Source organism: Prionailurus bengalensis, chromosome B3 (genome assembly GCF_016509475.1).
Source record: "Prionailurus bengalensis isolate Pbe53 chromosome B3, Fcat_Pben_1.1_paternal_pri, whole genome shotgun sequence".
Lineage (NCBI taxonomy): Eukaryota > Metazoa > Chordata > Mammalia > Carnivora > Felidae > Prionailurus > Prionailurus bengalensis.
Window position 1 is genome coordinate 52,745,082 of NC_057355.1, and position 12,859 is coordinate 52,757,940.

The following is a 12,859-nucleotide window of genomic DNA, read 5'->3' on the forward strand; positions in this document are numbered from 1 at the left end:
GGTTCTGGCCATATTCCCTTGCCTTGCCTTCAGGAATTAATGGCTTCTCACTTCCTGACTGACACTATGGGTTCTCTACTTTCTGTCTTTTGATTCACATGCCCTCCCAGCTTCTGCCTGCTTATGTAGTCTTTGACCTATTTTGTCTCTTACTCTGGCATCTGTATTCCAGCTAGGTTTTGATCAATGTTTTGTTATGACTTATAGGTACTATGTGCACCTCGACTCGTGACTGCTTATCAATATGATATGCAAAATACTTAGCAAATGGTATGGAATGAGCACTGCCCAGTCAGAATGGTTGTCAGTTCTAAATATCAGGGATGGCTGTCCCTGTACATAATGGCTGAACAGCAGCCCAGCTTACTAGACTCTAGACGCCTTCAACTGCCCTGATGAGAGGCCTCTCTGGGCTGGTGCCTCATATTTGCTCCCTACTCAACTCCAGCCTTGGCACGGCTGGCCTTGTACCCTGTTTCATGAGCTCCTATTACCCACCGTCCTAGAGCTGACCTTCTCATTAGCACTCTACCCAGCTTTCAATAGGGGAAACCTGGCAACCTACTTAAAGAGATGGGGTAGCCTTGAGGCCAGAACAGAAGGGCAAAACATAAATGTAGAAGTATGTATATTCCAGGTATAGCAAAAGTATCTTTGCAGCAAAAGGCTCTGTATAAAATTGTGCTATTTCTTAAGAGTTCATTCTGTTTTCTTGCATGGACGACAGGAAGTCTCTTCTGCACATGCCTTCTATGAGCCTCTTTGAACCACTCACTTATGGTCTATAAGAAACAATTTGGTTGTATGCAATTTGCTAATAAAGAGAATGAGAGGAAACCCTCTCATTTGACAGAACAACTTCTGTTCTATCAAAAGGCTGGATCTCTTTCCTCAACACTCCCCTAACTCAAAATAAAAACAACCCCTGGAACTTCCTTCTATACGGACACAAATCTTGAATGTAGAGAGGAAAGAACGGTGCTTTCAGGATGGTTCTTGAGTAGGGCTAGCATTTCAAAGGTTTGGGAATTATCAATACTTTGAGGTTGGAGTTAGGGGATGTAGTATCATCAGAATAAATGATTGATAGGAGCCAAGAAAAGCCAAAAAAGGGGACTTCCCCTGAGCCTACTCACACCTCCAACAGGATTTTAATCTCGGAAACTCAAAGCCACGGATTCACTGCGGCTAGGTATCACTAACCGCACAGTTCTCCACAATCCTTTCTCTTTATTGACTTTCTAATTTTATTAATCTCTCCCACTGTTTTAATTTAAAAAGTTCGAACTTACAGAAAGTATAAAAGAACAGTGTAATAAATACCAGGATACCATTTTCTTAGATGCACTGCCATCATTTTGCTACATTCCTGAGCTTCCTCCCTTACCCTTACACTTTTCACTTTTTGCCCTTGAATTAGCTCAAAGTTGCAGATATCATGACACATTTCCTCTAATACCTGTACTTCAAACGACTAAGGACAGTGTCTTACATAACCACAGTACCACTACTGCACCTAAGAAAATGAAAAGTAATTCCATAATATTATTTAATATGCAGCCCATGTTAAGTTAAAATTCTTCCAGTTGTCTCCAAGTCATTTTTTATAGCTTTTTTTTTTTTTCTGATCTAGGATCCAAAGTTCACAAATACCAAGTGGTTGTTACATCACTTGAGTATTGTAATCTGCAATACTCCCTGTTCTCCCAACAGTCACCTTTCCAGTCTTTATGGAACATTGCATAGGTGAAATCATGACGTTATTGCATCCCCACAGGAGACTCATAATAGGTGCTGGTGTGCTTGAGCACTAGGCTGAGGTGATAACCTCCTCATTTTTCCATTGGATGGCCACTTTTTCCCTAGGTAATTTGTGGTGAGATAATCCTATTCTCTAACAACCTCTCAAAGGTTCTGAGCCCATGGAGGAGTCCTTGCCTGAATCAGTTATGGAAGAGTTTGCACAGCGCTGGTTTTCTGGTTCTCTTATTCCCTTTGTTGTGTATTATTCAAACAATGACCCATCAGTCCTTGTCCTCTCTTTCCTCAGTGCATTTGCTCTCTGGTTACTTCTTACTGGGGCTCCCCCCTGGGGCTCCCCCCCCCCCACCTCCTTGTTGACCACATTTAACCAGCCTCACAAGACCTTCTCCCTTTACCCACAGATCTCATGACTTCGCCTTCAGCAAATTAAAAACAAAAGCAAAGAAACACAAGTGGCCTACCAATTTACAGTAATTTACAAACATTAAAGTGGCTGTGATACATATTTATTGGGTTCGACTGAAGAGAGTAGAGAGAGGAAATCAGTTTTATTTTGTTTTTAAATTGGATTCCTAAGCCCTGAAAAAAAAAATCTTTCCTCTTCACTAGGGTAAAGTCACTTGTTCTGTCACAATCAGGCTTTTTGTAATGGTGTTGAACAGAAGCGACATCATCCCTTCAGTTCCCTCATAGGAGCATCTAGGAAGAACAGATGTTTGGAAATGATGGGCCCAAACGCCCCATTTTACACGGAGAAAGAGACTCAGAGAGGTGAAGGGGCTTGCTCAGCTCCTTAATGGTACAGCTAGGACAGGAACCCGGATTAAAAAATACCTCCTGCGATGTTCTTTTTCATTCCCTTCCCAAGTGCCTTGTGATTCGGCCGTTTAATGGGTAAGATGAAGCCCTTGCATTCACGGCCTCCTTCATTGCTCATTTGCATTTTGCCTGCATCACCTTCCCACCTTTGAATGCTTTAAGTATAAATTCCCATTAGAAGCCTTTTATTAATATTATTATTTTAAAATCAATCTTCCTTTCTGCAGATCAACAGGGAAAATTTAGGAAGACTCAGGGAGCACATGCTACCACTACTTTAACCAGGAAAAAAAAAAAGAAGGTCTTGAGGACCTGCAGCATCAGGCCGCTCCGATTGCCGCTTTCCCGGAGGCTGAAACGCCCGGCGGGTGACAGCTCCAGGGATCTTAAAAAAAGATGCCAGCTAGAATCCACCCTTCCCCATCTCCCGCTTTAACGATGCAGTGACAGGCACAACGCTCCAGGAGCTTGTCTAACGTTCACCGGAGAGAAGAAAGTGGGGAACAAAGCCCAGCTTGGAAAAACCCAGCCCCGCAGCGCGAAGACTGGAGACCGCGCCCTCACTGCAGCGGCCCGCCGGGCTGCCGAGGCTGCGGAGCCGCAGTGCGGAGCGTGGGACACACACCCCGGCGGGCGCCTCTGGCCCGCGCCGCCCCCCGCCGCCCCGCGCCGCCCCGCACTACCCGCCCGGCCGCGGAGGCTAGAAGCGGCCCGGGTTCCGCGCGCCCGCCCCGCCGAGCGCGGACGCAGCGGAGCATCCTCAAGCCCCGCCGGGAGGGCGCGGCCGCCCACGCGCTGTGGGCCGGGGTCTGCAGACCACGCCTGGCCCCGGCCGGCCCTTACACCCGCAGCGTGCTCACCCTTCCGTGCGCCCATCCCGGAGCCGGCGGTGCGGGCCGTAAGTCCGTCTGCCCCGAGGTAGCGGGGCCGACCGTGCAGGGGCGGCGCCGTGGCCCGGGCGAGCGCGGCGATCAACAGGCGGCTCCCGGCCGGGCGCGGCGCTGGGGCGCGCGGCGGCAGCGGAGCAGCCTGGGAAGCGTAGTTCGAGGCGGCGCGCCGCGGCCGCGCGGAGGCGGGACCCCCTGCCGGGTCCTCCCCTGCAGGTGTCCTCTCCCGGAATCTACGTCCGGACCCCGTCCCAGCTCCGCAGGCGACGAGGACCTCAGCCTTGGGAGAAAGCTGTGCAGCGTCTTTTGAGAAGCTCGGGGCTACGGATAGGGTGGGTGGCAAAGGCTTTTCAAGCCTGTGAGGAGCAGTTGGGTGAGTGAGCATCTTTACGCGAAAGCATGAGTTTTTACAGGCTTTACTGGGGCCTAGGGCGGGGACCCGGGAAGGAGGAGTAGCTAGGGTAGATGCCTGCAGGGACGGCTAAAGGTAAGACAGGTGGGGTTTAGCAAGGCTGATTTAAAGTTTTGGGGTTAGGTTGTTGGAGAGCCCATGCAGGCGCAGTGGCTTTTACTAGATGTGAGACTAGAAACTCTGCCTATCGAGTCTTGGCAACCTCATCTGTAAAATAGGCTTAAAACCTAAACAGGTATTATGAGGACTAAACCCGTATTAGGTGCGTGTACGAAAGCACCTCTGTTAGGCACTTAACACACCCGTAATAAAGGTCCCTTCCTTGGGGGTTACAGGGGTTCCCGGGCACACTTCTCGCCTGGAAAGTCCTACCTACAATACTAAGTTAAAAACAGGTGAGCCTCATTGGGCTGGGTAAATGTTAAAACTCGCTCAGCTTGTTATTGTCAGCCTTTTAGCCCGTTAACTTCCTCCCGGAACGTACTGAAATGTGCTGTCTGCCAGGTTCTTGGGCGCTACAAAGATAGAGAAAATACAGTCTTGTTTCTGAAGCATGAAAGTCGGGTGGGGTGGGGTGACATAGGACAAAGACAGATATTACTCAAATAAATATATGGCATAATGGGGTTATCTTCCAGAAGCTTTCTCTAATTAGATGTGCTGTCTCTCCTTTTTGAATGCTTTTTGCATACTTCTACTGCAACTCTTGTATATAGCATTTATCTCAACTGTAAAAGTATGTTGAGTTTTGTAAGTGGCTGCTTTGCAGTATTTTACATTATGATGAGATTTGCATCTTAGGGATGTGGTGGAAGGGAAATAAACCAAAGGGATGGATGCAGCATTGCTGGTGTAATCTGCCTGAAATAGGCAAAGGGTGAATCGAGGTGAAACAGCATCATGATCTAGCATGACTTGTGCAGTTATCATGTGGAAAAAAGAAACCAACCCCCCCAAAACAAAAAACCCCAAAACCAAACCACCAAAAAACAAAACCACAGAGGAAATTCCATATTTGAAAATAACAACACAACTTTGCATTTGTGAAAATACTTTCCTACTCAATGTTCTTACTTGATTTTGGCAACAATCTGTGAGATACAGAATGAGGATTTTCCCCCAATTTCTTAGAGGCACAGAGAAGTGATATGACTTACTCAAGGTCACCTGGTAGATCATTAAGCCTATCTTCTCTCCTTCCACCCTGCCCCAGAAGAGGGTTAGCCCTGTCTTTCCTTTGTACATTTCAAAATAGGGTCATGCCTTCCTCCAGAAGGTGGGCTGAATCAGAAAACAAAGTTAATTCTCTAAGGCTCTTGGAACTAGCATGATGAACATTGGCATACAGGGGATACTGAGAGACCAGTGGGATTTCCACTATCAACTGTAGTAATGGACTGCCTCCTCACCAGAATGACACATCTGATCTGGAAAGTGTGAAATGAAATGGAGACATGACCAAATCAGCTGAAATCATGTTCCCAAGTTTTCTTGTCATTTGTTATTGCACATACCCTATGTGACATGATATCTTTGACTTTTTTATGTTGTGTATTTATCATAAGTCATAGCCTCTGTTAAATAAGAACAGGACTACTTACAGATCAAGCCAGCAGTTTCCCCAGAGAAAGTTGATGGTAGGCATAAGCTGAAAATAATAAAACAGTTTTATTCAGATTGGAAGAAAGAGTAGAAAAGGTTCGATATATGAAAGATACTCAGTGATGTACCATCTTTCTCTTTTGGTTTCTTGTGGTTCCCCACAAGGAAAACATCTGCGTGTGATAAAATGAATGGAGCATTACTTCAGATGAAGACTGCGACAGGAAGCAGGCATAGAAATGGTTTCTTAAGTTAAAGTCATAGTTGGCAGCCAAAGCAAAGATATTAGAGCTCTGTGACAGTCCCAGAGCCATGCACCAGCTCCAGGAGGATACTGACACCAAATTAAAGACAGTAAGTTGTGAAAAAGAACTTCTAATCAATCTCCGTACCATGAGGGCTAGAAGCTAGTAGATGTTGATGGATGGGGCAGAAAGGTACAACAATGAACCTTTCTATTTTTAATGTTGAAACTTAATGGAAAGATATCATCAGTTCCAGTTTGTTTAGTTCTTTAAATCTAATATCTACATCTAAAACTTTTTAAGGGAAAAATGGATGTCAGTCATACCTATGACTTATCAGCTGAAACCCATCATCATTTTTGGACCATATCTTGTAGGTTTAACTTTCAACTTGCTTTTTAGAAAATGCAAATGTAAAATTGAAACAGGTAGAGCTGGAAGGGACCTTACATATAATCTTATCTAATATCTTTGTGTAGGTGAGGAAGCTGATATGTCAACAGTAAACGTCACTTGACACAAAGTAAAAAATTCTGTGTGGGGGCGCCTGGGTGGCGCAGTCGGTTAAGCGTCCGACTTCAGCCAGGTCACGATCTCGCGGTCCGGGAGTTTGAGCCCCGCGTCAGGCTCTGAGCTGATGGCTCAGAGCCTGGAGCCTGTTTCCGATTCTGTGTCTGCCTCTCTCTCTGCCCCTCCCCCGTTCATGCTCTGTCTCTCTCTGTCCCAAAAATAAATAAACGTTGAAAAAAAAATTAAAAAAAAAATTCTGTGTGGCAGTTATAATGAAATATTTTTATTATTCACAAAGGAATATGTAGTATACCTCATTAGGAACGTATAGCAGATACTCAACATCCATTCACATCTCTTCCTTCTTTACAGAAGTCTGTATAGGTGTGTTTACCTATTAGGGAAGGTGACCCTATTACCATCTCAGAGGTACACTCCTAAACTATCACTGGCAAGATCTTTTTGACTGGCCAGTGAGAGGTTGGGGTGGGCATGCAAACCAGTTCTGGTATGTGAGACCTGAGGAGAGGTCTGTGAAAGCCTTCTGGGAAAGATTTTCTTGCTCTTCAACAGGGACATACAGGGAAACATGCCACCATCTCCACTGATGTTGTTGCATCTGGCCGTGTTATCTGAAAGTGGCCCTTTAGGAAGCCAGCACACCGATGATGGCACAGTAAAGAGTCAGAATGACCCTGGGTCTGTGATGTTGTTGTTTAGTCAGTAAATCAATCAGAACTGGTACTGCCCCGCTTGTAGATTTCTTGTTATATGAGATAATAAATATCCGTATTGATGAGTCAGTTTGAGATGGATTTTTCTGTTACTTCAAGCTGAAACCATCCTACATGTTACAAATGAAAGGTAAAAGTGAATTCTTTGAATGGACTGAAGGTCTGCTTCTCAGAGTTAATAAAAGCAAACAACAACTACAGCCGCAGGCAAAGGATGGGGATATTATCACATAATGGATAGAAGTATGGGTTATAACATCAGACAGACCTGGGTTTGAACCCAAATATTTACTGCCTGGTTGACTGTGATCAATTTTTTTAAACCTCTCTAAGCTTCATTTTCTTTATCTCTAGACTGGGGACAATAATACATACCACACTGGGTTGTTATACAGATTAAATAGGATAATTTGTGTCAAGGATGCTACAAAGGACATGGTGCTTAGTAAGCACTGCAGGAGTGGCAACTATGTTGATGCACTATGAATTAATTCACATTTATAGTGTACCTGGCAGCAGGCATCTAGAAGTGAATCACTATATAATAGTGACCATGTTAAATGACATCACAGGAATGCAATCAGCAAAATCCAGAATGTGGGAAACTCTACACGACAACCCACTTCTTCAATAATTGCAAGAAAAATAAAAGAGGGAGAGTTTATGGATACACAGAAACATAAGAGACAAATATTGAAATACAATGCGTGGTACATCTTGATTTGCACAAAGCAGCTGTCTAAAACATCACATTTATGAGAGAACTGAGGGACATTAGAATATAGGATATTTGATTATATTAAATTAAGATATTTTAATTTTTTTAGATGTGATAATGGTACCATATTGTTTTTAAAGAGTCCTTATCTTTTGGAAAGATACTACTGGATATTAGTGAAAAAATACTGAATATTTGAAGAAGAAATAATATCTGGGTACTTTAAAAATAATCCAGTGTGGGAGTGGTAGTAGGGTGGCAGCATCAGGGTATAGATGAAACAAGATTGGCCATGAGTTGATAATGATTGAAGCTGGGTGATGCACCCATTCTCTCTACATTTTTCAAAACATCTTCATTGAGATATATTTAATTTATGATAAATTCACCTTTTTAAAGTATACAATTTGATGGTTTTTAGTACATACACAGAGTTAATTATCACCCAATCTGACTTTAGAACATTTTCAAAATCCCCCCCAAAAACCCCATGCACATTAGCTGACATTATTCCCCCTCCTCCCATAATGCCAGACCCTGGAAACTGCTAATCTATTTTGCCTTCTCTGGATTTGCTTGTTCTGGACTTTTCACATAAATGAGATATGTGGTTTTGTGACTCCTTCTTTCACTTAGCATAATGGTTTCAAGGTTCATCCATGTTGTAACATATATCAGTACCTTATTTTTTTTTATGGCCAAATAACATCCTACTCTATGGATGTGCTGCATTTTCTTTATTTGTCAGTTGATGGACATTTAGGTTGATTCCACATTTTGGATATTATGGATAATGCTGCTATGCATATCTGTGTACATTTTGTATAGACATGTTTTCATTACTCTTGGGTATATACCTATGTATAGAATTGGTAGGTCATGTGGTAACTTTATGTTTAGCATTTTGAGGAACAGCCAAACTGTTTTCCAAAGCAGCTGAACCATTTGACATTTTTACCAGTAATGTATGAGGGTTCCAATTTCTCTGTATCTTTGCCATCACTTGTTAATGTCTGTCTTTTTTGTTTTTATTATAGCCATTCCAGTGAATGTGAAGTAGTAGCCCATTGTGATTTTGATGTGCATTTCTCTAATGAATAATGATAAGCATTTTTTAATGTGCTTATTGGCCATTTTTATATCTCCTTTGGAGATATTTCTATTCAAATCCTTTGCATTTTTTTCCAGGTGTACAACATAGTGATTTGACAATCCTATACATTATGAAATGTTCACCACAAATTTAGTTATCATCTGTTGCCATACAAAGATATTACAATATTATTGACTATATTCCCTATGTTGTACTTCCATCCTGTGACTAACTTATTTTATAACCAGATGCTTGTACCTTATAATTCTCTTTACCTGTTTCATCTATCCCCTGACACCCCTCTTCTCTGGCAAACATCAGTTCTTTGAATTTATGAGTTTGTTTCTGTTTGTTTTGTGTTTTAGATTCCACATGTGAGTGAGATCATATAGTATTTCTCTTTCTCTGACTTATTTTACTTGTCACGCTACTCTCTAGGTCTACCCATGTTATCATGAATGGCAAGATTTCATTCTTTTTATGGCTGAGTAATATTCCATTGTGTATATACACCACATCTCCTTTATCCATTCACTATTGATGGATACCTAGGTTGCTTCCATATCTTGACTCATATAAATAATGCTGCAATAAACATAGGGGTGAGTATTATTTTTGAACTAGTATTTTTGTTTCCTTTGAGTAAATACCTAGTAGTGGAATTACTGGATTTTGTGGTATTTCTATTTTTAATTTTTTGAGGAACCTCCATGTACTGTTTTCCATAGAGTTTGCACCAATTTATATTCCCACCAACAGTGGATAAGTTTTCCCTTTTCTCCACATCCTTGGCAACACTTGTTTTTTCTTGTCTTTTTGATACTAGCCATTTTGACTAGTGTGAGGTGCTCCTTGTAGTTTTGATTTGTCTTTCCCTGATGACTAGTGATGTTAAGCATCTTTCTACGTGTCTGTTGGTCATCTGTATGTCTTCTTTAGAAAAATGTCTCTTTGGGTCCTCTGCCCATTTTTAAATTGAATTGTTTTTTTTAGTGTTGAGTTGTAGAAGTTCTATATATTCTTTGAATACTAGCTCCTTATTGGATATAGCATTTACAAATATCTTCTCCCATTCAGAAAGTTGTGTTTTCATTTTGTTGATGGTTTGTTGTGCAAAAGTTTTTTGGTATGCTGTAGTCTCAATTGTTTGTTTTTGCTTTTGTTTGCCTTGCCTAAGGAGATGGATCCAGAAAAATATTGCTAAGGCTAATGTCTGAGAGTTTATTGCCTATTTTTCTTATAGGAGTCTTATGGTTTCAGGTCTTAAATTTAGGTCTTTAATCCATTTTGAGTTTATTTTTGAGCATGCTGTAAGAAAGTGGCCCAGTTGTATTCTTTTGCATGTAGCTGTCTGGTTTTCCCAACACCATTTATTGAAGAGATTTTTTTTCCCCAAGTGTACATTCTTGCCTCCTTTGTCCTAGACTAGTTGGCCTTATAAATATGGGTTTATTTCTGGGCTTTCAATTCTATTCCATTGATCGATGTGTCTATTCCTGTGTCAATACTGCACTGTTTTGATTACAATAGCTTTGTAGTACAGTTTGAAATCTGGGATTATAGATACCTCCAGCTTTGCCTTTCTCAAGATTGCTTTGGCTATTGGGAGTCTATTGTGGTTCCATAAATATTTTAGGATTTTTTTGTTCTAGTTCTGTGCAAAATACTATGAATATTTTGATAGAGATTACATCAAATCTGTAGATTACTTTGGGCAGTATAAACATTTAAAAAATATTATTTCTTCCAATCCATGAGCATAACACATCTTTCTATTTATTTGTGTCATCTTCAGCTTCTTCCTTCAATGTGTTATAGTTTTCAGAGTGCAGGCCTTTCACCTCCTTGGTTAAATTTATTTCTAGGTATTTTATTCTTTATGATGCAGTTGTAAATGGGATTATTTTCTTGATGTCTCTTTTTAATTGGGTTGTCTTCTCATTGTTGATCTGTAAAAATTTTTTTTAAATATGTTCTGGTTATATATCTTTTATCAGACATGTGATTTGCATATATTTTCTCCCATTCTGTGGATTGTTCTTTTTTTTTCACTTTCTTGATGGTATCTTTTCATAAGTACCCTTTATCAGTTTGAGGTTTCTGCCTATTCCTACTTTGTTTGATAGTTTTATCATGAAAGGGTGTTGGATTTCACCAAATTTTTTTTCTGTATCCATAAAGATGATCATGTGGGGTTTTCCCTTTGTTTTATTAATATGGTATATTATATTGATATTTCAGATGTTCAATGAACTTTCTTAGGTTAAATCCCATCTGGCCATGGTATATAATCCTTTTTACATGTTGATGGATTTGATTTGCTAATATTTTGCGGAGAATTTTTACCTCCATATTTATGAGAACTGTTTGTCTGCAGTTTTCTTTTTATGTCTTTAATTAGTTTTGGTATCAGAGTAATATTGGCCCTATAGAATGAGTTAGAAAGTATTCCCTCTTATTTTTTGGAAGTATTTGTGAAGAATTGGTATTAATTCTTTAAATGTTAAGTAGAATTAACTCATGAAGCCTTTTGGCCTTGGCTTTTCTCTGTTGGAAATTTCAAAATTACTAATTCAGTCTCTTTGCTTTTTCTACATATATTCGGAATATGTAGGGACACCTGGGTGGTTCAGTTGGTTGGGGGTCTGGCTCTTGATTTTTGGCTCAGGTCATTGTCTCGTGTTTCGTGGGTTTGAGCCCTACATTGGGTTGCACACTGAGAGTGTAGAACCTCTCTCTCTCTCTCTCTGCCCCTCCTCTGCTTGCATGCACACTCTCTCTCAAAATTAATAACCTTAAAAAAAAGAATATGTATATCTTCTTGAGTCAGTTTCATTAGTTTATGTCTTCCTAGGAATTTATTCATTTCATCTAAGTTATCTACTTTATTGGCATATAATTCTTCATAGTATTTATTATCTTTTTTATTTCTGTAAAGTCAATGGTGATGTCCCCTCTTATACTCCTAATTTTAGTATGTGAGTCTTTTCTCTTTTTCTCTTGGTCAGTCTAGCTAAAGATTTGTCAATTTTGTTGATCTTTTCAAAGAACCAACTTTTTTCCCCCTTTTCTCTATTGTTTTTCTAGTCTCCATTTAATTTATTTCTACTATAGTCTTTATTATCATGGCCTAGATGATTTCCCTGTGAATTCTACCAAGCATTTGAGAAAGAAATGATACCAATTCTCTGTATGTCTTCCAGAAAATGGAAGCACAGAGAATACTTCCTTATTCATTCTGTTAGGCCAGTATTACCCTAATAACAAAACCAAAGACATTACAAGAAAGGAATTACAGACCGATATCTTTCATAAAAATAGAGGCAAAAGTCTTCAACAAAATATTAATAGATTGAATTTAACAATGTATAGGGAAAATGATCCATTATGACCAAGTGGGATTTTTTCCAGGTATACAGGTCTGGTTCAACATTCAAAAAAACATTCAAAAAAAAATTACATTAGTTTGTTGTAATCATATTGATTGGTTACAATCATTATTGTACAATCATTATTGATTGTAATCATATCAATAGATAGAGAAAAAGCATTGAACAAAGTTCAACCTTCACTCATGATAAAAAGCTCCCGGAAAAACTAGGAATAGAGCTCCCAGAAAACTAGGATAAAAAGCTCCCAGAACTTCCTTAATATGAAAAACAACGGCTAAAAAAAAAAAAAATTACTGATCGCATGATACTTAATGATGAGAAGTGAGATACTTTTCCCCTAGGATCAGAAACTAGGCAAGGTTGTCTCCTCTTGCCAATTCTTTTTTTTTTTATGTTTATTTTTTGAGAGAGAGAGAGAGAGAGGCAAGGTGTGAGTGGGGAAGGGGCAGAGAGAGAGGGAGAGGGAGACATAGAATCTGAAGCAGGCTCCAGGCTCTGAGCTGTTAGCACAGAGGCTGACTTGGGGTTCGAACTCAAGAACTTCAAGATCATGACCTGAGCCAAAGTTGGATGCTTAACTGACTGAGCCACTGAGGTGTCCCTCCTCTTGCCATTTCTAGTCCACATTGACTAGAAGTCGTAGTTAATGCAATGTGAGAAGAAGGGTTGGGAGAAGGTTATAT

The 12,859-nt window shown here is 40.5% G+C and overlaps 1 protein-coding gene across 2 annotated transcripts in view; it reads right to left on the minus strand.

The window, feature by feature from the left end:
• The window catches only part of TMOD2 (tropomodulin 2), a 73,706-nt gene that overhangs the window by 50,798 nt on the left and 10,049 nt on the right, over positions 1-12,859 (minus strand). Inside the window, exon 2 of one of the 2 annotated variants that reach the window (XM_043555420.1) lies at positions 5,484-5,530. The gene's annotated coding sequence lies outside the window, so the exon portion shown is untranslated. Of the gene's footprint in view, positions 1-3,443; positions 3,577-5,483; positions 5,531-12,859 lie in introns of those variants that run through there. The other variant, XM_043555419.1, reaches the window with a different exon arrangement.